Genomic DNA, 24711 nt, shown 5'->3' on the forward strand with positions numbered 1-24711 from the left:
TTGCTACTGAAGTTCACAGAAGAGTAATCAGTAAGGGCTGCAAAATACAGCGTCAGTGGTTATTTGGAGTTCAGGAGGACGTAGGTTCAGTGCTCTGATTTCAGCTTGTCTTTAGAAAATCTTGCTATCAGAACTGTCATCAGGGTTGGGTCGTGACAAATGAATAATGTGTCTAAGTCTCATCCATGTTCTGAGCTCTGCTGACTCGGAAACGGGACTTGTGTCTGAAATCACTGCGGGCTGGACCTGGGAGAGGCAACAGGCACTGTCGCTACTGAATTTTGAGACTATGATTTTGCTCTGCACCATCTCCCCTCCTTTCCTTGTGCCTACCCTGGCACCTGTCTCGTCCCACAGTGGGCCGGCCCTGAGAGCTAAATTGGTGGAAAGTTATTCACTGTATGCCTGTGCCTAGAGTTAGTTTTCTGCTGGTTGAGTTTACTGCGGGGTGTCTGGCAAGGACCTGGGTAAGGGATCAAATTAAACTAAAACTTCTTAAAAGACCTAGAGCTGCTGACGTAGGACACCTGGCCCCTGAAGCACAACGACCGTCACAGCATCATGTCCTGTCTCCTGAAGGTCACTCCTGTCTTGCTTTTACTATGTGGTGGTACTGCAGAAGACCATTAGCAGCCTGTGCCCAGCCTGACCTGTCGCTTGGCAGTAAGAGCTAGCTGCTGCCAGGGCAGGAGAGGTTTGAGCTCTTTAATTTTGGCTGATGTTTGCAACAGACAATTGAAAGAAACATTAAGGGAAAACAGAACTCAATCAAGCAAGTCTTCTACGTTAACAAAATGCAAAAGTACTCTCTTTTACAAATATTCAAATAACTGTTGTTATTCCCATCTGATTCTGGTTGCTTCTGGCCTGATATGACCTGGTTGTGTCACCTGTCTCCCAGCTGTGGTGAGTTCTCGTGAATTTAGATTTTTAAACCTAAGTTATAGTTGAGGAGATGAGCAGACCTGGTGACTGTGGGGAGTTTTTTGAACCAGCTGGCTGCAATCCTAGACCCTCAGGTCTTCCTTGCAACCTTTTATCACTCTGGGGACGATGGCAAGCGTGTGCACTCAGAGATGTTGAGTGAGGGGTTCAGCAGATGATGAGAGCGGCTTGGCTTGCATTTGCTCCGGTGAAGGAAGGAGTCTAACCTCATCCTGGGTAAGGAGAGGGTGAAGTTATAGCTGTTAGACCCTCATGCTGCTGGGTGAAAACAGGAGGTCCTGCTTGGCCGTGCACTTGTTGGACTTTGCTGAGCTGATTCAGCTTTCCAACTGAATCAGCTTCCTTGGCTGAAATTCACTGTTTCCTTGGCCCTGGCTAATGTTCTAGACAGTTTGATGAGTAAGACCACAGGTCCAAAGAGCAGCAGAGCTAAAGCAGGGGAGATGGTGGGGGGGTTGGGGATCAGGGGGGGCATAGAGCTCTTACCTTTGCCAAGTGGCAAACCCGGATGACTTCAAGCCGTCGCACATAGCTTCGGCCCGTGCGGCTACTGGAGCCAGTTGACTGTTGCTTGGCGGGAGGACGGCGCTGCCGCCCTTCTCCAGTGTTCCTGAGCAACACCGGTGGTGATTTTGTGCAAAGCTGAACGCTGGCCATGCATATTAGGCAAACTTTTGGCCAGAACTTGACTAACAAGCAAAGTGTCTGTGGACTTTTGGTTAGGTCCTGTTCTTGAGCTGGGAGACCTCGATTCTGCTTCAGATCAACTTCAGGTGTCTGCTGTGCCTGAGGTACTTCCCTGTGTTGAACCTGTGACCTGCTAAATGCCTTGACTCTGCTCAGGGATTTAACTTCATTTCCAATCCCTTCATTTATTCCCGTAACAGTTATTGAATGTGTACTGAGGGGAAGTGTGGTGCAGAATTCTTTTTACAGCAATCCAAATTAACTGATGGTGTGAAGTAATCGTGAGGCATGTCAGTGAGCTAACTCCAATGTAAAACTCAAGGTAAATTATACAATTGTTGCGTAGTTTGTCGTAGCTGGAAGTTCACGGGCAGTGTGAATATAAGCACTCTGCAAGGAAATTTTTTGTCTGTCTTTTTCCCCTTCTTGTTCCTCTTCGTTTGTCTTATTATTAGACTAAAAGTAGAGTCAGTGATTCATTCAGTAATCTGTTTCTTGGACAGTTAGTCATCTGCCAATTTGTGTTAACTTTCCACTTTGTTCAGAAAGTGAGTAATGCTTAATGCACTAACCACCAAATTCCAAGCTTGAAAAGCTGTGAGCATCATTCAAATAGTCTCCAAACTTTCTCTTCAACATTTTTACCATTCTGTAAGATGAAAGCAAGTAAGATCTGGCATGCAGTGTGCTACAGCTCCAGTCCAATTGTTTTGTCTAGCCCCAGTTATTAAAGCAAAACTCAAGGTTGTGAATGTAATGCACAAGTTCTGTTGAACACCAACCTGTGTATTACTTAATCAGTGTAATGCTGCTTGTTTTTCTTTGCAGCTTCTACTTTCAACAGATAAATACTGCCTCCTTATTTCCCTCTCTCCCTCTCTCCCCAGACTGACACGACTTTGTTAATTTGTATTGTTCCTTGCCTCAACAAATTGCGTTGCTATCAAGACTAATTTAGTGAAAATAGCTTGCAAGGAAAGCTGGAATCGTATCGGCTTCCTGCTGCAAATATTTCTGGTGCTTTTCATGATTCTTTTAGGTGGGAAAAAAAAAAAAAGATTGTGCTATTGAAGCATTACCTGTGTAGAACTTGAAGCTATAAAGCCTTCCTATAGCGATCAGGTAGATATTTTGATCTCAAGGTGATGCCAGTCATTTCTGAAGATGAACACAGTACTTGTTTGAATCACTTGAGAATTTTTAAACTACTTTTTTTTTTTTCTTATGGAAACTGGAGTAGCGCAAAGAGTAACAAGGTCAGTAATGTCAGGAGAGAACTTTATAGGACCAAAGTCTTCACAGTCTGCTCTAAAATAACATGAAAGGACAGACTACTGCGCTCAAAGGAATTCAAAGTACAGGAGAGACTTGAGTGCTATGGGAAGGGTGTGTGTACGCAGGGGATAGGGTGAGGTGGAGGTGGTAAACAGAGGTACCAAAAGTGGTTTGCGTGGCCCGACGCTTTCCCGTTTCCTTCCACAGGGACCTGTTGTCTTCCCCTGCAACTTGAGTCCATTTCTTGCAGTGAAGTCATCGTCTCTGTGTGTAGTTATCCTGTGGTGCAGATGGTTTTAGGGTGTTCCCGGTGCCACGGTTCTGTAACACGCAATGCAAAAGGATGGGAAGGAATAGCCTTTGGTTATGGGGTCTGTGGGAGCCCATGGCCATCTCCTGCCACAGCCTAATGGGGACAAAATAGGAACCTGTCATGCTCTGCTATTGTCAGAATAAGAAAAAAAATTATTTGGTCTGGAGGAAAAAGTAGGGGAAGATCCATTTTCCTGTTCCTGGAATCCAATTCCAGTCTGTGTAAATACCCGAAATGTCCTGGTAGCCATGTTCCAGTGTGAAGAATTGTGGCTTCTGAAAGGTTTTTCCTTGCAGTCTGACTTTGCACACCAGCAAGTTTCAATAATTGGGTTAAGCTTTGGACAAACAGCCATACTGGGGATGCTTATTTGAACACCAGCCTTTGAGATTTGCCCACCCTGATTACCTGCAGATTTTCCAACGTCAGCAGTGTTAGTTAATGCTCTTGCCTCTTTAGACTGGTTTGGGGGGGGGGCTGGGACATGAGAGAAGAGCAAGGGCTGAGGCCAGTGGTGCAGCCATCAGTTGGGTTCGTTGTGCTCCGTGTGTGTGACTTGAGCGATGGCTGATACACCTTCTGAAGTTGCGTTTTGGTTTTTGGTTTGTTTGTTTTTTAAAAAAGTAATCCACCCAGAGGTGAGAATTGGTGCTGTTTCGCTGGATTATGAGTAAACCAAAATTACGAGGAATGGCTTTGCTTCCAGCCTTTTAATCCTGACCTTCAGCAGTCAATGCCAGGTGACAGACCTCGAGCACTGAACTGACATCGAAGGAGATGAGCACCTGCCTTTCCCGGGGGTGTGCAGCGTTTGGGGGATTGCTTTATCACCGGGTTTGATGCTTTGGGTTTCAGGTCACCTGGATGGGGCAGAGGAGGCTGCAGGATCTAGGACTGTACTTGATCTAACACCTGGCACAGCTGCTTTCTTTGGTTGGTTAAGAGACTGTGAGGTGAAGGAGAGATGACCAGGCACCTGAGACCTTGTAGTTCTTGAAACCCAGATAAGGGCAGTGTTGATTGTTGCAAAGCTGAGATTGTATTCAGGGCATTTTTATCTGAGGAAAATATTTTCTTCTCTCTTTTTTTTTTTTTTTTTTCCCCTTCCCACCTTTCATTTCTTTCCCGACTGTAAAGTTCAGGACATTCCTATGAAGATGGACACACCGGTGTCCTCCTTGTGCACAGAGAGGTGCCCGAGGAGATGCAGCCGGGCAAGGGTTCTCCAGGGTATTTATAGAGGGGTGTCTCCCGCCCCGACTCGCTCTGCAGGTGCGCTGCTCCGTCAGTTAAAGAAACTATGAGTTGAAATGATCACCAGGGTGAAACAGTTTACAAATAGCTTTTCAGTGTTTGTTGTTATTTTTAACTCCTTCCCCACCCATGGGTCCCTCCCCCGGCATATCGGCAAGGCTGAAACGGCTCAAGGAGGGAAAATCGTTGTTGCAGGATATGCAAAGTGCTGCAAGAGTTTCCAGAGGACCCTCGGAAAGCTGGTTGCCTTCCTAACGGCAGAGATCCCACGCCTCTTCCTTCCCCGAGCCCCACTTGTTCCTGTTTGCTCCTTTCTTATTTGGGGTTTACAGGGGTAAAACTTATTTTTCTGTGGCTGTTGGTTTGTTTTTGGGGGGGATTGCATGGTTGTTTGTGTTTTTTTGTTTTGTTTGTTTTTTTTTTTTAACTGATGAGATGGTATCTATAGCAAAGTATATGAAGCTGGTGGAGGCAGGGTGCTCTTTGGGGGCTTGCGAGGAGACCTCCCGAGCCAGGTCCTGCTGCTGGGGCACCAGCTCCCAGTGTCCCCAGCAGCACGGTGCCTGTGGCTGGGCACCTTCTCTCAGGCACTTGGCATGTGCCCTTTTTGCCCTAATTTTAGATTGTTGCGGAAAAGTGATCTCAACCATACTGCTGCATCTGAGCACGAGAGGAAATACAGACTTTTTTCTCTTTTTTTCTTTTTTTTTTTTAAATTATTTAATATTTTCCTAACCCGTGTTCAATTGCTTATGGAAAATTCTGGTCAAAAGGGTGAAATTTTTTCGCTGGGTGTTTAATCTCAAAACCACAGCTCCTGATAGCCAGGACACGCTGATGGTAATGTCTTGCTTACAGCCTTTTTCCAGCACTGCGTAGGTGTGGGTAGGGGTGCGTCGGGGGCAGAAAGGGAGCAGGCACAAATGGGATGGAGGTTGCCATCTCTTGCCCCTTGGTCTGCTTTTCTGGTTTGTTTTGTAAATCAAAAAAAGAGAAAAGAAAGAAAGTCTGGCTGCCTGCAAAGTAGGTTAATCATTGCAGAAAGTCTCGACACTGGTAGTCCATGTATGTATTTTCACACGTGTGCCGATGACTGCGTGCGTACTTTGCGGCTGGCGCAGTGTAGCTGGAAAGTATGTGGGAGCGCGTCTGCTTCCTCTGAGGCTGCTACAGGTGGTCGGAGGAGGGTGGGGGGGCGGAGGAGGAGATGCTCGGGGTGAGGTACGACACCCACTTCCTTTGGCGTGTGTTGTCGCGCGCTGGAAGCCGCTGCCTCGCCGACAGCCGGGTGGCTGCAGGTCACGCCTGCGGTGCTTCGTCTTTGCTCTTACTGATTTGCTCTTGTAGGTTTATGACTAAGGTTGTGGTTTAATATGCCCTTTTTAGGTATGTGAAGTGTTTTATAATTATCTAGTGTTGCATTTCTTCTTTTTTTTTTTTTTTTAGCCATGGCTTTTTCTACCTTTAGAAGTTTCCACGACTTTTAGAAGGCAAGAAGCATAACTTTATTTTAAAAGAAAAAGTTTTCCCTGATTGTTACTCGTCAGCTACGAGTATGCGTTTTCAGCCTTTCAAAGATCGTTTTTTGAGATTAAATACTTTCATAGCCTTTAAGGTTCAAATATCTAGTACAAACTGTTAATGAACCTTAAAACTAAGCATAAAGAAAGCTTAAATACCTGGAATTTGTGAGGAGACTCTGTCTCTCTTTAGACAAGATGCCTTTCTTCTGCGGCCGTACCCCAAGAAATTTAGCGTTAACATTTGAACAGATTTGTTTCCTTGTAATTTTGAAATCTTTATTTGAAGGCCTGTAATTTTCCTTAACTGTTCAGGTGCTGCTTAATGCCTTGGATATTCGTTGAGTGTATTGCATGTGTGCTCACATTCCCTTACGTTTCAGATGAAATGCTGTAGCCTAGCAAGCTACACTGCCATCATGCTAATGGTGAAGATAAAAGTGCATGTGCTGGCTTAGGGGAGAGGTGGGAATGGAAGGGAGCAGACCTGTACTTATACGTACGTTTGATTGATGTGATGCCCTTCTTTCTTCGCAGATTGTGCAGCTTTAGTGCCTACTGGTTACCTTTTTTTCCAGTTCATGTGCTGTTCTGCCATGAAGCGGGATAGAGTTTACCTACTCCTCTTCTTACTGAAGAAAAGGGTGTTTTCCCCATGGAGGTACCTGGAATATCTGGCGTCAGCTCGTGGTTGACGTGAGCTCCAAATGCTCTGCTCCGGGGGAGCCTGAGTGAGTTGAGCTGTCAAATGTAGCTATTAGATATCAAGCAGAGGTGTAGAGCAGTCTTTCTGATGTTTGTGCCACCTCATATCTCGTTGTTAATTGAGAATACAACAAAAGGACCCAACAGTAGTTCCAGACTGTATATTTGACACTTTTGAAAATGTTGAAATGCAACCATTGTGGAAGAGTTAAGGCTTGATACGTGTTTTGAAAAGGAGTAACTGCGGGAAAATCTAATGCCCCACAAAGATGCAGCGAGATACGTGAATTGTTAGCAAAATCAATCAGAATTAAATTTGTTTACTTTGGGAAAAGTGCTGAAAGTCTCTTAACACATTGGCTCAAGTTCATCTCCTGCGGAAAGACTGCCTAGCTGTTGTTTCTTGTGTACTGTTTGGTTTGGACTTGAGTTGGCCGGTCTTTGTAACCCTGCAGTCTGCTTACCAAAATCCTTATGCAGATGAGGTCTCCTGGGCATCCCTCCTTGAGCACTGTAGGGGCTCTGGGAGCAGCTCAAGTAGAAGATGCCAGTCCTTCTGCAGTGGATTTGCTGCTTCGTTCTGCCTTAGGGCTGCCTTGCTGGTGGTGTTGGGGGCTCAGCAGCTCCTGTGGACTTCACCCATCTCAATGCTGGCAGAGTGGCGGCAGGTCCCTGAACCAACAGAGCCTTTGCACCTCTTGGGTGATGTGGTCTGTGGGAATGGCCTCTGAATTTCTCGGGAGGGAAAGACTGGCCACCCTGATTTAAGGCTGTTTGCAAAAAGGAACTAAATGAAGGAGGTTGAGTTGAAATAGCCGTAAATGTTGTGTGCAGCTGCCGCGCTGGAATCATTGGATTAGAAAATGAGAGAGAAGATGGTGCAAAGCCAAGAAGCAGCCAAGAAAAAAATCAGAAATTACACAAAGAGTAAAAAACGAGAAGTCAAAGCTCTGTCCTCTGTCACATTGGAAAGGGGAACATATAATTATAACTCCCGTGTCAGAGTAGGTGATGTAGGAATTAAAACACATACCTGTTCCAAGTTGCTGTTTTCAGTGCAACCTGACTTCAGAATTAACTCTACCCCAAAAAAGAGCTGCTTGCGTACAGGAAACCATGTTTTTGACTAGAAGATACAGTAAAAAGACTGGGTGGGGCATACATGTGTTTTATTGCATGAAAGCAAGAAGAGAGGGTATGCTGCAAAGCATCGTAAGTGAATCCATGTTACTTCTCTCTCAAAATGAGTTCAGAAGGTATTGTGCTCTCAAGATACAACACCTAGGCTTGAGCAGTTGGTGTGAGAGTTACAATGTGCTGTTTGAACTCTGCCATTTTACCATCCGTTTGGTGATAAAGAGACTTAACAGTTGCAGGGAGTTTTAAAACACTTAAGGCCCCAAAACAACACAAGCATTTAGTTCAGCACACAGAACTTGCATACTGACCAGAGGCATATGGCAAATACAATTCTAATTTATTTTATTTTTTTAGAGGTCCTACTGGTAGACATAAATGAAGCAGATCGAGGTCTCACCATGGTTGGAAGCTGTGGCAGAAAAATTAGCACCACACTTTCCATTGGAAGCAGAACAAAAATGTAAAGTCTGCCAATTAAATTGGAAACAGCTCTTAATTTCCCCTCTCCTCCTCCTCCCCCGAAGGATGAATGGCTTACTCTTCTGGATGGAACTTTGTGTAATGACTCATAGTTTTATATGGATTAGTGTGAGTATGTAGGTGAGGGAGATGCTGGTATCTGAGAAACTATATATAGCATCTAGGAGAAGTGTCCTGGAACACAGAATAAATGAACGTTTGATCTATTTCTCTTGCTGAATTAACGGAAACATAAATGCACAATATCTTCCTGCCTTTTCTCCCTCCCAGTTGTGCTCCGCAGATACAAAGGAGGCTTATGATGAACCGAGAACGTGCCTGTATCAATAACTGAACTAATCACTGAAATAAGGGTATCCTCTTTGCCCCGTCTGAAATACGCATGGACAGGGCACCAGGAGCCAGAAGCGTGACAGTGCAGACAGCAGCAGCGAGCATGAAAAGTCTCTCTGGTACCCTTCATGAGGTGGTTGGAGTTCTGATAGGTTTCCAGCAGGAAAGACAGGTGTTCCATGCCTCTTCTGGCATGACGAAGCTGGTCCGTGCCTTACTATGGGCAGCAGCCAGAGGTCGAAGCATGATATACCTTGCTCTTCTGGTGGCACCTTAACATGCCTTGTGTTAGAGCGTGTACCCGTTGTACCTTCTGCTGTAAAGTCATGGGCAGGACAGCCGTATTCGTGCTGGACTAAGCCAAAATCTCATGGCTCTGCAGTAATCTATAGCTGGTAACTTAAGCTGAAAGTGTGGATTCCCATGGAGCTTCTCCAGTGGCTTGAGTAGTTTTCCATCTCCAGGCTCCTGTTTCACCCTCTCGTCTCTACAGCCGTTTACTATACATCCACGTGCACCAGAATAGCTGTTAATAAAACCCGTTTCAAAGAAACATTGAAGGTGAGAGGGGGGTGACAATGTTTTCTTAGACATGGTTCAAACTCAGCCATTTCACTGTGTTGCTCATAAGCAAGGCTACAGAAATACAAAGTGGAAAAAGTAAGGGGTCAGTGAATTGTTGTAGGGCAGAAACAGGATCAAGCAGACAGGGAAAGACGGAATGTTGAGCTGACCTTGCTGCAGATACACACAGCGGGGCCTGCACCCTTCAGTGGTGTTTTGTCGTCTTAGTCTGCAGCAATACCGTTTGCTCCCTGAGGAAAATGGTCTTCTATGTAGTGTCCATTAAGGGCAGAAGTGAGAGAGAAAAACTGTTCTCACATCCTCGTGTGACAGTCATACCTTAAAATTAGGCCTTATGTAGTGTCCAAAATCTGACATAGTTATGTCCTCCTTTTTGGATTGCTCACCATAGCTTACTTCAGCATTTAATTGTAGGGACCTTATTTTTACGTCTCACACTTACGCTAGCACAATAGATGTCTGCAACAGTTGTTATTAGGTAAGAATACTGAAAATCCTGAGGTCAATCCTGCTTTCCCCTGGGACTGTGTTGCAGGTCTTCTTTTGTGGGAGGTCCCTGGCTGTGGAGTCTTCTCAGTTCTCTGTAGGGAAAAACTTTGGTTTTGCCTTCAAGCAAGATACCCTGTGAGGCTTACTCTCAGAGTGCCATGATACCTGGGAACTTTTTCAGGAGAAGGGGGAATGCATTTCTGTTAAAAACACACCACCACCATCATCAAAAGGAAGCAGTTGCATATCATAAAATTGTGTGTGTGTGTGAATCCCACCCTGGCTTCAGAGAAATAGACTTACTTGGTCATGTGCAGTATCTCAGACCTCCCACCATCAGATGTAAAGGAGGTCTGACTTCCATTTTAAAACTAGTACCTGGCGTGGAATAGAGTTGTACTAAAGTATTATTGCCTAGAAACCCAAACATGGAGAAATCAAGAATTCGTGTCGTTTGGTGTAATTTCTTGAAAAGAGATTAAAACTCCAGTGTTTGTCTTGGATCCCCAATGCAAGGAGCGGGAGGGAGCGATGAGGACATTTTATGATTAATGAGCATATGTTTTTCGTGCCTCTTGGCATTTAGCAGTCTCAGTGACCTAGCTTTTTATTTCATTTTTCTCGTGTTGGCACTCTCATTAGTAGTCTCCTGAGGTGCAAGAATCCACCCTCAGCTAGTGGGTCTCTTCTTAGCTGTGAGGATGTGGGCAAATGTGCTGTCCTTGGACTCCACTGGTCAAGTAGGTTAGCGTTTTTGTCCTTTTTGTCCTATCCCTACCATCACTTCCGTTGTTCTCTGCTTCAGTACAAAACAACTCCTACAACACGTAAAGCCCTCACCCTCACCTTGAAAACAGGGTCTAGTTAAGGTGGGGAGCAGTATTAGACTGAAATTGCTGGTCAAAGTGAGAACAGGTTAGTTTGGGTGCCACAGGAGTCTAGCCACAGTACCTGCAGTTTGGTGGGAGTCGAGATTGCAGCCCAGGCTGGCCCCTGTGACTCTGGTGGTCCTGGCTGTTGTGGCTGCTCTGACGGCAGTGTAGACCTGGCCCACGCTGAAACAAAGGCCATAGGAAGAAGCACTCTTCAACCGCCTTTCTCCATCCTCAGAAGGGGAGAAACCCAAGATAGCACCACATGGTTCTTGGCACTTACACGTGGAAGGCAGCAAGGGGGAAGAAGTGCTGTACAGACTAAGCAGCAGAGTCTGTTACAATCAGAGGTGTTTTTCCTTTATGGATCTGTGTGATTTTTGCGGATAGGGAGGGGTTTGGCTTAGACATGGGACTGATCCTTCATCTAGGACACTGCAAAGAACATGGGATACTGAAGATAAGATCTGATACTTTTAGATGGGAGCTTTCTCAACTGGTGGCAGGCCGTATATGACACATCAATAGCTCTGCCCCCCCTGGGGTTTCTCTCCGCAGCTGCAGACCATGTGCTGGTGTATGTGTGTGTGCTCACCAAGGAGGTGGAGGGGGGAGTATTTAACCAGCTGCAAATCAGTGAATCAGTGTAGGGGAAATTATTTCCCTTGGGCAGAGGAGCTCCATGCTACAACAGCGGCTTAGTTTGGCAGGTAGTTCAGGAGTAGTGGGAAACCGTGCCACCACTCTGAGGTGACTCACCTGGACTGGAGAAGGGACTCCCAGTTGCCAGTCCTGCTGAAGGAGTCCTGGGTGCTTTCTAACTGCTATACAGCTGTCTGTGTCGTTTCCTCTGCCACTTCGACCAAGGTGTGGAGGGGCTGGACAAGAAACATGGGAACAGAGGCTGGAGCATGAACTGGTGTCTCTGTAGAGCAAGAGCAGGGAGATGGAGGACTACTGAAAAATAATAGCGTGCTGCAGGTTAGGCGACAGCTCTCCAGGGACTGGAGCGTGAGTAGAGCATGCTTTTGCTCTTCTGGCAGTAGGGCTTATGCTTCCTTTCCTCCCTCTCTCCTTACTTGAAGAGTAGTCAAAAGAAGTCATTGGATCAGCCTGCCCGAGGCCCTTCTTGCTTTTGCCCTGCTGAAGAGGCCACTGTAAAAGTTTTCCTGTTCATTCATAACTCTTCTTTCTTAGCTGCTGATGCTTGAGCAAGTTCAGTCTATACTGGTTTGTTTTCCTCATATATGGGCAGTCTATCTACATGGTAAATATTTTTTGTCTTTCTCTAACCCCTGGGTACACCTGTTTTCTACAGTGATGCATGCCATTTAACTAATTGTGCTTAAATGGAGGAAGTCAGTGAGTAGATGGAGGGTTTTAATTTCACTGAAGCCATTCAGGAAAAGCAGCTGGATTTCCATTCTGCATACATCCGTGTTCCACCCCATGCTTGACTAGTTTGGGAAGTGCTGTGGTGAGCACCCGACACGGTGAGTTTTGTCACATGCGTGAGTGGCTGGATGCTCATCACAGAGGCTGCAGAATGAAGCGTGCCTGAACGTCTAGGGCAGAGAAAGTGCCTCAGCTTCATTTTTATGGACGAAGCATTAGAGGTTTGCATAAGCCTTTGCTGCGTCCTGGTGAGTAACCCAAAGGAGTGAGACTCTTGCTGACAGCCTGGTGCTTTGGGTATAACCATCCTCCTAAGGGTTTGGTTTCCAGCAGGGTGAGGGGAACAGCAGAGACAGGATGGGGTAGGTTTTCCTGCGATTGACCAGTGTTAGGTTTTTCATGCCTTGCCCTGAAGCATCTGTAGCCCTGCTGCCTGGAGCTGATAGCGGGGTGAACCACAAGTGTCATCTAAGAAGGCGTTTTCTTGTGTTCAGTATAAGCTGCCATCAGACGGTTGCTATTAAAAATTGCCAGTTATTTCCTCCGAGTGAAACATTTGCAAGTCTTGTAAAAAAGTGTGTAAATCAAAAGTGCCACTGTGTAGGGAACACTTAGCTTCTGTAGAAATGACAATTAGCAAAACTAAATACAGTATATTACCACCGGCACGCGACTAGGCTGCATGCAGTGAAATAGATAAGGGGCTTGCCATGGATTGGCAAGATCACAGGTGACTGCATCGACCTGCGCGGATTTAGGGCTCCATCTCCGCCAAATGGAGTAGAAGAGCTACACTGAACATTAGCACAAAACCTGCCATTCTTGGACAGCTAAGACCATGCTTTCAAGCTCTGACCCAAATAATGAAACACTTTTCAATGTGGGTTTTTTTGGTCATTATTTTCTTTGCCTGGGAAGGGCATTGTTTAAAATTTGTTTGCTCATAAATATGTTGTGAAGTCTTTGTGCTCTGGACAGTATTATAGTGCTCTGAAAAATTATGGCTAAGCTGTTCCAGTGTGTTTTCTTTTGGATCCTGAATATGAGGAATATCACAGAGGTGAGATGGTACATCAGATGTAGCCGTGTTAGTGAAAAGAGGATAATTGGACTAGCGGTGTTGATGTTAAAAAAAAAAAAATGACCGCTTCAGTGTAATGCTTTTGGTAGGTCAACGGGATGGCAGAGAGGTTGAGGCAGGTCATGATTTCAAAGTAAAGCATGAACGTGACCATTAGCCGTGGAGTCCAGCAAGGAATGCACCCTGTTTTGTTCATATTGCATATATTGTACTTCTCATTTATTATAAAAAAAACAGATGTACCAATTTTAACGTACCAGACCTTTGCTTAGTAGCATATCATCTTTCTGGGAAAACCTATAATAATAGCATTGTTTTAGTGGGCACAAATCTCTGCTTGGGATACAAGCACATGTTTTGGACAGGACGTGTTTTGGGCACTGCACATGGAATTTTATAAAGCAATTGTCCTCTTTGCTCTTGTGGGTAAATTTTCTAGCGCTAAAATACCGAGCTACAACACTGTGCTTCATTGTTAGACTCGCTGACCTTTGCCTTTAGTTGGAAGGGGGGCAGGAAATCTGTGTTTCCTAAAAGCTGCCTGAAGTCACAGAAGAAAACAGTATCCCTTCTGCTAGCAGCGTATGAAATGACCTCTCGATGCAAACAGAAACAACTGTGGCCACATGAAAGCTGTATGGAAGCTTGGCTGTGGGAAGTCGATGATGATGGGAAGCAAATAAACAACAGGGAACTGAATGTTAATGTTGGTTGTGTCAGATATGTAAACTCGTGTAGGTTGCAATAGTTCTGCTTATCAGGATCCGCAACCCATCTCTTATCAGAGCAAGCGTGAGGCCATGGAGCAGGTGTGTATGTAGTGCTTCAGAGGCAAGATCCAGTTGTGGGCAAAAGAAAGGTGATCTTACAGGAAAGGGAAAATCAGAGTTACTGCCTCTTCCCTGACTCTTGGACTGTGTAAGAAAACAAAAAGCAATCCAGAATGGTGAAGACGAAACATCTCAGCTTCTCTTGCCAGTTGGAGAACTACTAATAATGTTTATAGTCTTGGAACAAAAGACAACAAAACAAGTTCCTTAAGAAAAGAATCCATCATTCTGACAAAAATAGAGCTTTCAGCTGTTGTGTTTTTTTTTTTTTTTTTTTTGTCTGAGCCTGTGTTTCTCCAGCCAATCAATCCTGTTACTGAATAAAACTCTGGAAATCAACTTAACAAGATTAATGTCTCTAAATATTTGTAAAACCTATGTGTTATACAGTCTCTTTAAATAAGATTATGTCATGTTTATAATACTTACTCATATTTTGTACCCAGTCTGGTCTAAAATTGAATAGTTTTCATTAATTTTTCTGGCTTGTTTAATTTCATGCTTAAACCAATAAGTTACAAATCCGCATGACTGCCCACTTATTGTTACACTCGGAATAATTGCACTGAGTCACTGTGCATGGACTCGGATTGCCATAGGGTGTTAATACTTGATATTTAAGCAAGCATGTTTATCTGAAAGCTGGCTCATCAGTCTGTGGAATGCAATGTTTACTACGTCAAGTTCCGCCTAGAACGATTGCAGTTAGGAGATGTAGTCTGTGATCGTTAATAATGCCTAGAATCAATGTTCGTCTTTTCAAGGGTGTTAGGGAAATTATCTGCTAAAGGTGGGAAAATAGATGCAGGGACAATAAGTGTTAGGCTCTGAGAAAAGGGGTTTTGTGTGTATTTAATACAGTCTTCTTAAAAGATTATTTTTCTTCCCTTTGTGTTTTTGTCCCAGTAGGTATCTGGTTTTTGTTTATGCTCTGTCTTGAACGTCTTGTTTAACCAGAGGAGAATTTGGGATTATGCAAGCTAATAATCAATTCCCTTCATAGACTGAAAGATTTGTTTTTTCCTGTCCAAGTTTATTTCCAAGATTTAGTCCAAGTGTTTAGTTCCAAACACTGATGTAGAGTTTTTTTTTCCCTAGTGAAATTTTCGTCTGTGCTGGAAAGAACCCCAGGGATACCAACATTGGAAGTGCCATTTCACCTTCGTTTATTTTGCTAATGTGTTTTGCAGGTAGTTAAAATGCTGAGAAATTTTGTGGCAGCATCACTTTCTGGAGTGTGTTTTAGCGAAGGAAGCCCTTGGCACTCAAATGAGGGAAGAGAACCCTTTCCCTAGCAGATTGCCGGCACCAGCGGGCAAGGGGCTGCTTGGCTGCTCTGCAGGTAAAGCCTGCAGAGCTTTTGTTCCTCAGGCATGGTGGATGATTTCATGTAGGGCTTTGTCAGAGCTGTTATTTGGGTTTTAGCAGGAAAGCATAATTTTCTAAACTGCAAAGAGTCCACAGTTCTTGCTTTTTGGGATGACTCGCAAAGTGTCAGCAGCAGGCTGGATTTCATTTTTCATGGGAGACGCATCTGTGGAGTTCTGCAGACAGAGATAAAGCAAACTTCAGATTGGAAATCAGATGAGTTTGTCAGTCAGAGTAACAGTATTGTAGAGCTACAGGTGAGGAGTCAGATAGCACTTCATCCTTTGTAAAAAAGAGAGGGAAGGTTTTTATGATGTACTGCTCTTTCACACCTAGCATTTATTGCTTTTGAGCACAGTTGCTCCTGACCAAGGTGATTTTGTTAGTTGGTTTCCGTTACTGCGGTTACTTGGAATATCCAAAGGAGTCACTGTTACTCAGAGGCCGAGTCTGGCAGCTTAATATTTTGTGTTTCAGGTGGTATTTTCATGTCCATGCATCACATATTTATAAATAACATTTATTTTCCTTTTTCAGCGTATGTATTACAATAAGAACATAGGGAAAAGGACTGGAGGACATAATAGTTATAAATATGCTTTCAATTATATATAGTTTCATTTATATTATTTGATGATTTCTTGTTGATCTTTTTCTATCTGTACAAAGAATGTTTTAGTAAACAATACCAATTTTAGAGGGAATGTAGAGAAATATGTACATGTGCGAGAGGCTTACATTTTATTTTTTTCCAACTGCATTAGACTTTTTTTTAGATTTTAAGTACTTTGCATTATTCTTAACAGCGATAATACATGGAGCATACTGAGTTATATTATACACATATCATTTGTTCTTGGGCACCAGTATAACATACGTGGGTGTCAACTGCATATCGCTGTGGTTTTTAACCAATTTGTGATAGTTTTGTTCTGATGCAAAGCTTAAGTATGCTAGAACCAGGATTGCCACCCACTTTAAATGTTGTTGTTAGCAGATAGCATTTATTTCAGTCACTTTAAAATTTTAGCATTATGAAGTGGTTTTAAAAGGTTTATGTCTTTTTAAAGCAACTTTTATATTCCATCTGGATAATATCTACCAGCATTGGTACTGGAGATCATTCTCCCGTAACATATAATGTGGGTGTGGAGTTCCACTCTGTTAATTGATTCCGCTGAAGTCTTGGACCTCCTGGGAGAGCAGGATCATCCTCGTTAAAGTGTCTGAGCAGGATACTACTGACCAAACAGCAACATTCTCTCAAAGCTCCCCTCAGTCCTCTGGATGGAGCCCAGCAAGCCCATCACTTCTAGGAATATGCATGTTGGACTGTATGACCTTACACAATGACCACACGTGTGAGAAGCCCGGAGGGCAGGTAGTCTGTGGGAAGTCCAGTGGTGAGTCCCTGCGCCATAGAGGTTTGTGGCAGGCTACATCATGGTTTCTGCACATGGCATTCTCCAGCTTTTCTTTGCCCTCCTGCCCTTCTCGTATAGCAATTAGGCTGGGAAAAGGGGAACTGTGGCTTATATAGTTCATGCAGAGGTTTCTGAAGGAAGCTCACGCAGCTGTGTGGTTTGCTCCTGTTGCCTCCAGTCAATTCTTTGGCTGAAATTAGCTTGAAGATTAGAGGAGAGGACACAGCCACAAGCGCGCACAGACAAGCTTACAGAGCAGTAAACATACTCAGAGAAATCGCGGAGAGTAAAGTTTTTGTGTGTCATGTAAACAAATAGAAACATGGAGCGCCTGCTTGTTAGGTTTATTTGGTAGGTTACCCTGTGTCGCCCAAGAGCTTAAGTTAAAATGCTTACCAGCGCTGTGCTCGATGTTGGGGATCTACTGAAAGAAGCGGGCTGAACTTCTTCACTCCTGTGTCCGTTTCTGCACTTATACAATGGAGGCTGCCTGCCTTCCCGGGCAGAGGGAGGATTAGTTACTCCTCACAGCTGGCTTTGGGGAGGAAAGGCACTAAGCAGGGCGGCACGGGTGACTGGTGGCTGCTCCTCAGAGCCAGCAGCGCAGGACAGGCAGGGGCGGAACACCCAGAGTGCTTCAGTAAACGCGAGCACAGACCTGTTGGCTTTAATCAGCTTCCGAGAAACGCACTGCGCCCGGGACCTGCGCGTGCCGGCCTGGCAGGGCGAGCCCCGGTGTGTCCCTGCGTCCGCCCTGGGCTGGGGGACGCTGCTGCTGGCCTCCATTGCAGGCCTCCTCCCCAAGAAAGCCTGCCGGGAAGATCCCACTTGGTGGGATCTGTCACAGATTTGGTGTTCACCTGGAAAGCAGTGCACAGTGCCTGCTTCTAAACAAATTCAAAGACTGATTTGGGACAAATTACCCTCACGTAGCAGAATCAGTGGCACGGATGCTTGCCTGCCTCTTCCCGCTTCACTGAGTGCCTTTCCCAATACAAGAAGGATGTGGAACTGCTGGAGCGAGTCCAGAGGAGGGCCACGAAGATGATCTGAGGGCTGGAGCACCTCTGCTATGAAGACAGGCTGAGAGAGTTGGACTGTTCAGCCTGGAGGAGAGAAGGCTCCGGGGTGATCTTTTTGCAGCTTTCCAGTACTTAAAGGGGGCCTACAGGAAAGCTGGAGAGGGACTTTTTACAAGGGCGTGTAGTGATAGGACAAGGGGTAATGACTTTAAACTGAAAGAGGGTAGATTTAGATTAGATATAAGGAAGAAATTGTTCACTCAGAGGGTGGTGAAGCACTGGAAGACGTTGCCCAGAGAAGCTATGGATGCCCCATCCCTGGCAGTGTTCAAGGCCAGGTTGGATGAGGCTTTGAGCAACCTGGTGTAGTGGAGGGTGTCCCTGCCCGTGGCAGAGGGGTTGGAACTAGATGATCTTTGAGGTCCCTTCCAACCCTAACCATTCTATGATTCTTCTTTCCTTATGAGTTCAGTGTCGTTCCTGTTAGTCCCCATTGCCTCTGCAAGGAGGGGACACAGTTCCACACTGCCTTCCCGATTGATTAGTAGCTTCTCCATCATGTGCTTAAGGGTTCTGGCTTGTGGTGTCTCTGACAGGGGCTTATCCCTCCATTCCTGCCTACTCATTTCTCATCCTCTGGGATTTAACTCCACGTAGTTGGTCTCGATAATACCTAACAGATAAAGCAGAGTCTGAATCTGGGGTGCAGAGAGCTCCTACACTGTGCAGACCAAAGTGATGGCCAAGAGTGTCCCTGCCTTCCAGAGGACTCTGCATCTGTTGGTTAAAAAACAGCTGGTTTCTCACATTACCTCAGATTTCTGGTTTGTTTAGTTTGTGGTTTTTTGGTTTTTGGGGTTTTTTTTTTTGATATTTATCTCTCCAAGAAGACAAAAGGCTGTAATATTAAAAGCTAATTTTATAAGTCCAGGGAGAACATACTTTTTCCTTTTGCAAATTAAAGTAATGTTCTGTAGTAACTACTGTGTAGGAATTGATTTTCTGCAGGTAACAACTTCATGGACTTGATACAATAAAGGAATCGAGCTATGCATGTTGTGTGTAACCCCTGCAGTGTTTCAGGGCTATGATAGAAACAGCCTTTATCATGCAAGAGTAGCAATGGCATTCCAACATTTTCAGATTTCAAAGTGTGAACATCAGACAGAAGAACAACAGAACAAAAATACCTGAAATTCATCAGCCATTTTCATTGGAGTTTGCCAGGCCCCACACTGTAAGAGTGGTGGTACTTCAAAGCCTATGACAATTCAGTTTAAAAAAAAAAAAAAAAAAGTTCATCCTTTTCAAATATTAACATAGGAGGAAAACAAAGGAAAAGGCTCTATTGGCATCTGCATCTGCGATGGGGCGGATGATTTCTTTGTCGTCTTGAAGTTCTACCTAAAGTTGAAACAGAAAACCCTGGCACTTCATTATCATCAGACTTCATTCTGTCTTTTTTAAATGCCATCAGCAAGCTCCTTACTTTTCCCTTGTAGCATGAACAGGGAGTCCCCAACTTGCAGAGGCTCTGGGAGAATGTGTAAGCAATTGCCTAAGCCCAGAGAGGAGCTGTGAGGTGTGATTCTATAGTAAATGGGCTTGTTGCAGTGAGAAGTAGGGCTTGAAGGGCAGACAGTGGTGATCCCTGACATAGAAGATGAGCCCTGTGATTCTGGACCAGCAAGTGATGTCCAAAGGGTACTTACTGTATCCCCCTATGCATCAACTGAAAGAAAGGGTAGAGCGTATAGGGAACTGCTGTTTTGTCTGGCTACACGTGTCAGGTACTTGTTGAAGTGAAAATTGGTTTCTAGAGCCCACATAAAATCCATCTGCATGTCCCAAGTCACTCCTCTGTGCCCTGGAAGAAGGAATTTTCTGGACGTGGAGTTAGGTCTGAATTCTGGCTAAGCATGTGCTTAAGCCTGAGAGCATGATGCTCATCTGGGGACAGAGCGGAGCTGGACTGTCATGTCCCATTTTTGAAGGAAGACAGTGGGGTGGGTGACCTCAGGAGGTGCCAGAGAAGAGGCCAGTGTTGGTGCCTACTCGAGTTGAGACAAACCTAGAGGGTGAAGTTTGCTCCCTAGTACTGTGAGAGTGGGCACTGATGAGGCACTGTGATTCCGCTGGTTGTGTGGGATGTGGTTCTCCTGCTTCTACTGAGAGGTGTTTCTTTAGGGAGAAGTTGTAGATGCTCCATCCCTGGAAGTGTTCAAGGTCAGGTTGGACGAGGCTTTGGGCAACCTGGTGTAGTGGAGGTTTTCCCTGCCCATGGCAGGGGAATTGGAACTAGATGATCTTTGAGGTCCCTTCCAACCCTAACCATTCTATGATTCTATAAGGTACTCGCTAAAGCTGTAAGCGCCTGTCGGGCTGGCAGCAAGCAGATGCTGTTGCTGCCTGGGCAGAGCTGAAGGGCTGTGTGTAGCTGTCACTTCCTCTTCTGGCGATGGAGGCGATGCATGGGCACTTGTGCCCTGTCCCTCCTTGTCAGAGCGACTGGTGCTGCTGTTAGGCAACCAGCTCTTCTCAGCGTGGCATTGCCGATCTCTGTTTTGATGGCTACGTTTGAAATATCTTATTGCTAATTATGCGAAGTATCTGCTTTTCATCACCATGTCTTTTTGTGTGAATACTGTGTTGAGTCTTCAGTGTGGATTTAGTATTTCTTGGATATTGCACGTTAATTGCTTCCAATTTTCTATTGCTTCATCTCTTGGCCACTTCAACTTATTGTTATAGCTGCCCTTTTGTGAAATGTGTTACACGTGTTCTGATTTCTCCTCTCAGCTTCAATTAAATGTTTGACAGCTTAATTAAACGTTCTTGCCTTATATATTTTGTTTAGAACAACAGATTCCCATTAAATCAAACATGGAAGCTTTTTTAGTTAATAGAGAGACTGTATAGCACTACTGAGTGCAAAAATACAGTGTGTTGTAGACTACAACGTTAAACTGAGAATGGTGCATTTCTTGAAATTTGAGGTTTGTGTGTTGGTTCTGATATATATCAGAGTCTCACAAAAATGTGTTACTGCTCTTCATGGAGAGCTTCGTCATGGCAGATGACCTGTGCTGTTCCCCTAGATCTCTGTGTAGGGGGGAAAAAGTCCTATGCTTATGTTGAATGAAAAGGTGCTCTTTCAAAAGGCTAGTGAGTAAAACTGGACCTCAGCAAGAAAAATATGTCATGGTAATGTATCCCTTAAACCCTGATTCTGAAGTTTAAGAGACTCTTCCTTCAGTGGAGCAGGAGCTGCTGCTGGGGTCCCTCTGAAAGACAGTGCCAAGTGTCCTCATGTCCAAAAAAAAAACTTCTGGGGGATGGAGAGGGGTCGGTGCAAAATTTAGAAGTTGCGTGGCACTAGGAGATGGAAGTGACAGGCACGGAAAGCTGCGTAGATGGTGGTGAGTCTTATCTCGGCCCTCTTAAAGAGCCTGAAGGCCCTCCTGGGTATATTAGTGACACAGTGACAGTTCTTCTGAGCTTGTCCTTTCCTCTGGGTAGCAAGAGATGGGAAACTTCCGCCTAGAACGTGTGGGAGTCAGACCAGGTGAAACGAAGGTTGGTGGGAAGGTGAATTTTTGAGTGGGTTTTTTGGTAAGACAACTGTGCTCAAACAGAAGGGTGCTGATACCTCCGCACAGTCTCGGACCACTTCTTTCCTGGCTGGCTGTGCAAACCCAAGTCCTACTGTTTACCCCACGCAGAAGGTATTTGGCTGTAAAGGGGATGAGCCCACATAGAGACTTGTGTGAGGAAACACAAGATCTCCCAAAGATAGCACGAAATTGTTTCTTAATGAGACTTTGGTACAGTATTTCATAATGGACCTTCACAAAAGTATGAGAAGTATTTACCTCAGTGTCTTAATAACCTCTCCAGGGAAGGGAGTGGTCTCCTTCCCTCGTGGAAGCCTTAAGCTCCTCCAGCCGTCATCAGCCACTGTGACAAGCAGCCTCTCTGTCTCCTGCACGTCATTGCTTCCACCTCTGAGATTTTGCACTTAATAGCGAGGCTGGGATTTGACGGCATCTTTTGTAAATTAGTGTTTGGAAAGGAAACCAGCGGGCTTCACTGGATGCCCGTGAATTCATCCAGGTGCTTGTTTCTAATGCAGACAGTAGCTCATTCATGAGCATAACCCAAAGAGGATGCAGTCAGTTGTATCTTTTTTTTTTTAACTGAAAACAGTATTTTTGTAAGTGATGTAAAAATGGCATTAAGTTAAAAAAGAAATCAAGCAGGTGTTATGCTAAAGTGTGAAATGCTTTTACGGTTTCACAGCATATCTGGATTTTTTTCCTCTGTATTATCATTTCCCACAAAAGTAAATGGATTGAAGACACCGAGTGAACAGCTGATCATAATAGACTTTAAGGTGCTGGATTATTGCTCAGATTTATGCTGCTTTGGGGTGCCTGTTGGTTGCATGCTGACTGCGAAAGAGTTTGATTATCTTAGTGTTGCAAAGCAAAGAAGCGTAGGACCAAAAGCATGGGTTACTGTTGAGATGTTATAACCCCAAAATTAAAAATAAATATGCTAAAAATGCTTTCCATTTCTGTTCCTACTTATGCCTTCTTAAAATAAATGAAACCGACGTTAGACAAGTAACCGTGTATTTTTAGAAATTTCTAGAAAGCACTGGAATACAAGGACATGAGCACAACAGTGCTACCAGCCCGCTGCGAGACCGCGTGGAAGCGTTTGATTGAGTGAAGAGACCAGTTTCTTTTGTTTCAGATTATATGATATTATTTAAAATCGATTGCAGCTTGCTGTTTTTAACGTTGGTTATTTTCAGCCAGTAACCTCTAAACGCTGCCTATTTCGGCTGCGTCTGCTCCGTGCATGCCAAGGCTGGGAGAAGGAGAGGGGGCAGCCGAAGCTGGGGCACGTGCCCCGTACTGCCGTGCCTTGCACGCACCAGATGGTCCCACCCCGCAGCTCACTCGCTGCTTCTCCCCTTCAGTTTCCTAAATCTCACTAATTTTCTCTTCCATAAATCATCAGTTTCCTTTTCCGAGCAATTAATCATTTCACTTATTTTTCGGTTCTATATTTAATCCTTCCCATTCATCAACTCTCTTGCATGTTAATCTTCCAGCAATAGCAGAGTTGTATGCATTTCTGTGCCAGTTCAGATCCCCGTCCATATACTCTGATTTCTTCTCTTGTTTTGGTGACCAGCAACAAGATGCTCTGGAGGAAAGAGCAATACTCCTGCCCCACCTCAAATGGCAGCTGTAACATCCCGACAGCCTATGATGGTCTGGGCTTTACCCTTTAATATTTGGGTCAGGACTGAAGCATGAGACATTTATGTTTTTTTCCAAAGTTTTACTGAGATGGCAAGCTTGTGTCCAGTCCCTTTTTGAATCCGACTGGACTCTTGGCCTCCCTGTTGTAAGGGGAATGAATTACTATTGGGTAAATTGGATATTGTATAGAGAGTATTTTCTTTTACATGTGATGACGTTTTAATTTGTTGGAATTTATTTTCTTCTTGTGTTACAAGATAGAGAAACACAATCTCCTGGTTTATCTTCCCAGTTTATTTTCTGAAACATATATTTTAAGCAGACCAAATGGAACATGTTATCCAGAACTGGAACACACCTTCCTGCTGCTCAGCAGCCCAAGAGATTTGCTGTCTCCCCTTTCTTCTTGCCACCTGGTGCTGGAGCGCCCCTCTTCGGAGCCCAGGCATGGAGGTGCTTGGGCGCTGGCCCTGTGCTGTCCTGCCACTGCAGGAGGGCAACCCAAGCTGTCCCCAATGGTGCCACAAACTGTCATTTAAATTGGAAGGGTGTTTGTCAAATGAGTTAGAAGACATCACTGTGTGCATGCATTTCTCAGGGCAGGGATTTGACAAAGCACGGGGCACGTGTCCGTCAGCTGGGCGGTCTGATTGAGTGATGGCTCTTTTATTCCAAGATGCACCTGCAGCTCATACGTGGGCTCATATCTGCCATATTCTACTTATAGATGTGAATTCTACAAAAAACTTTATAAAAGCTACATCGTGTTTCTTAAAACCCCTGACTTAGAAACACCTGGTGAGAATGATGAAGGGATGTGCTGAGGTGTTGACATCTGCAGCAGCAGTTGGGCATGACAGACCTGAAGCCCCTTGTCCAGTGGTGTACAGATCCCTGAGAGACAAACCTGGCCTGGAGAGGCTACAAGAGGGTACGTGGAGGGTGTTTATAGCTCTGCATTTGGATGTGTGTATGCAATGCCGTATCTTTGACAACGTGTGCTGCCTGCATCTCTTACCATTCCAGGGTTTATTCAGACAACTGAATAACGTCTCACCTCTCGACTGCAGGTTGATAGTGGTGCCCTTTGTGGACTTGTGTGGGTAAATTCTCTATAGTACATAGCATGTCTCTGCCTTTAACATGTATACATGACTGCTCAGATAAAATAAATTCATTGTGCCTCGCTGCAGCTGTCAGTGAAAGGAAATGGTGTGTTTTTCCCTTGAGTGTTGGGATAGTTTTTCTCCAGTCTTTCATTTTTTGAAAGTCTAGAAGCATGCTACTTTTTAGATCTCTCTCTTTACGGAGGAACAATCACTTTCTGCTTTTCTTGTGTTCAGAATTATGCAAAGCAGTCACTGAATGTAAACATGCAACAGTAAATGCCATAGAAATGTACTCTACAAAGATTCCACCGTTAACCACACCAAAGAAAACAAAAATGTAAGGTTCTTCAAATCGATGTCACATGCAGGAAGTGACATTTAAATTCTTACTCATTTAAAATTAAGCCGCCTTACCATTTTCCTCTTTTAAAGTGCTGAAGATTTTCCATTAGTTAAAGGGTTGTCTTGCAAGCCTTCAAGAATAAGTTTTTCCATTTTTTTTTTTTAAGAGACTTGAGCTATCGGGCTTTTTTGAGATGGTATGATATGGTGTACGTGTGAGTGTAACAGTTTAATGAGGACTGCATACATTTAATTGGCTATTTGAG

Source organism: Tauraco erythrolophus, chromosome 2 (assembly GCF_009769465.1).
Source record: "Tauraco erythrolophus isolate bTauEry1 chromosome 2, bTauEry1.pri, whole genome shotgun sequence".
Lineage (NCBI taxonomy): Eukaryota > Metazoa > Chordata > Aves > Musophagiformes > Musophagidae > Tauraco > Tauraco erythrolophus.